This window comes from Dipodomys merriami, unplaced genomic scaffold, assembly GCF_024711535.1.
Source record: "Dipodomys merriami isolate MVZ:Mamm:240054 unplaced genomic scaffold, mDipMer1.0.p SCAF_2243, whole genome shotgun sequence".
Classification (NCBI taxonomy): Eukaryota; Metazoa; Chordata; class Mammalia; order Rodentia; family Heteromyidae; genus Dipodomys; species Dipodomys merriami.
The window spans coordinates 60,563-62,897 of NW_027203653.1; the positions used below are offsets into that span (position 1 = coordinate 60,563).

The window sequence follows — 2,335 nt, forward strand, 5'->3', positions numbered from 1 at the left end:
TAGCTATGGTAAATAATGCTGCAATAAACATAGTTGTCCTGCTGGTTTTAGTATGGTCTTGTTTGTGATCATTTGGGTAAATCCCCAAAAGTGGGATTGCTGTGTCATAGGGGAGCTTTATGTAGAGTCTTTTGAGGAACCTCCATAATGCTTTCCAAAGTAATTGAACAAGTTTACACTCCCACCAAGAATGCAGTGCTGTTCCCTGGGGGCCACATCCCTTCCAGCATCTGTTTTTGTAAAAATATGGAATATTCCACGAATTTGCATGTCATCCTTGCACAGGGGCTATGCTAATCTTCTCTGTATCATTCCAATATTAGTGTATGTGATGCTGAATTGAGCAAAGAACTTTTTTTATATATAAAGTATACTTTTATTGATTTTATTAAACTAGTAAGTTTTTATTAAACTAGTAAGTTCAAAACTAGTAAGTTCAAAAGAATTGTTGTGTAATTTTAGAACCATATATTTCTTACATAAGCACACTTTTAAGAATAAAATCAAGACTGACATGTCAAAACAAAATAATTCCAGATATTTGTTGTTCAAGAAATGTGTAGGACATTGCCCCATTAGTTAGGAAATGGAAAAACTTGGAAAAAATTATATTAAGTGAAGTAAGCCAGGCCCAAAGAAACATAGGTCCCATGGTTTCCCTTATTTGTAATATCTAGTATATGTATGAGTCAAGCGGAAAAGGTCAGATAATGTGATGTCAGGAAAATGAACCCTTAGATGTGTATTTTAATGTTTTTTTCTTTCATGCATGTGTTTCTAACGCATTTATAAGATTATCTCTTTGTTGCTTTGTATGTCCTTCCCCCTGCTTTCACTATATTTGATTTCAGTATAACTTGTGGAGGAGATGGGGAAAAACCAGTTGTTTAAGGATACAGATGGACCTGTGGCAACAATGAGAAGTACAAGTTGTCATGTCCAAAATGAGCTTTACAACGTAGGTGCGGGGGGGGAGGGGAAGGGGGGGAAGGAGAAGGATTGGGATTGGGGGAGAGGGGGGAGGCTGGGAAGGGATGTGAAGGGTAAACAAAGGAGGAGGCTGCAATGCTTGGTAAGAAATGTACACATTATCCTGCCCATGTAATTGTAACTCCTCTGTACAGTATGTTCACAAATAAAATTAAATTAAATTAAAATAAATAAAATAAAATAAAAAATAAAAAAAGAAATGTGCAGGAAGAGGAATTCAATTATTCTATAAAAGGCACCTGTCATAATGAACACTCTAGCAAGTGTTAAGTTTTGTTAAAAGTTTTAATGTTTTACATATGTTTAATTTTGGGATTTTGCTTATATATGCCAAAATTTGGATTGTTTGGGAAGTATAAAACTTTTCTATAAAGTATTTAAGATTTATGGTAGCAGATATTAACTACTAAATACTTACATTTCAGAGTTTATAGAAACCTTATTAATGAGAAGTTGCAAAGTCTTTGTGTAAAGAAGTAGATTGAAGAGTTAAGACTATGTTAACTACACAGTTTCTGTTAAAACATTAGGGCTAACTTCCTTTATATGTTAGTGAGGAAAAAATGATGATGTAAGTCATAAACAAATGATGAGATGAGCCATAAATAGTCATCTTAGTGGGAAACTTTAAGAGTATGCATATTCTATAAAACTCTGGTTGAACATCAATACCTTAGCCAGTGTTAAATGTACAGATATTTGAAAAAATAATAAAATCTAATATTTCTACACTTCAAATACTGAAAATACTGATAATTGTTTTGTTTTTTATTTTATTAATCATTAATATTTAATTATTGGTTTTCTTTATTTGTAGCATTGTTTTCCTTGTTGTAATATAATACAACATTTGGTAAGTCATCATTAGGAGGTACTTTGAGAAGCTTACTGGGATCGCCAATCCAGGTTTTATAGGTGCATGTGAATTTACAAAGACGAAAATTAAAAACAAAATATTTATTAAAAAATGATCAAGTAGAGTCTGAATCAGGAGTGTTGATAAATGTCCACACCTGAATGCTTAGCCCTAGGCTGAAGCAGCGGTATTACTGAGTTAAAGCCATAAACTTGAGAGACATTTTGTTGTTTATTTTTTTTGATTTTGGTGGTCATGGGGCTTGAACTCTGGGGCCTGAGTGCTGTACCTCAGCTCAAGGCTAGCAGTACCACTGAGGCACAGTACCACTTCCATCTTTTTCTGCTTATGTGGTGCTGAGGAATGAAACCAAGGTCTTCATGAATGCAAAGCAACACTCTACCACTGATCCACCTTCCCAGCACCTGAGAGACTATGTTTTAAAAAATCATTTAAACAACATTTGATTTCTGCTTTGGGTTATGTTAT

The 2,335-nt window shown here is 33.9% G+C and overlaps 1 non-coding gene across 1 annotated transcript; it reads right to left on the minus strand.

Moving 5' to 3' along the window:
• Nucleotides 1–240: 240 nt before the first annotated feature.
• LOC138835053 (U6 spliceosomal RNA) lies at nt 241–347 on the minus strand. The gene has a single exon (XR_011374399.1). It is a non-coding gene; the product is annotated as a U6 spliceosomal RNA (small nuclear RNA).
• Between the last annotated feature and the right edge of the window lie 1,988 nt (nt 348–2,335).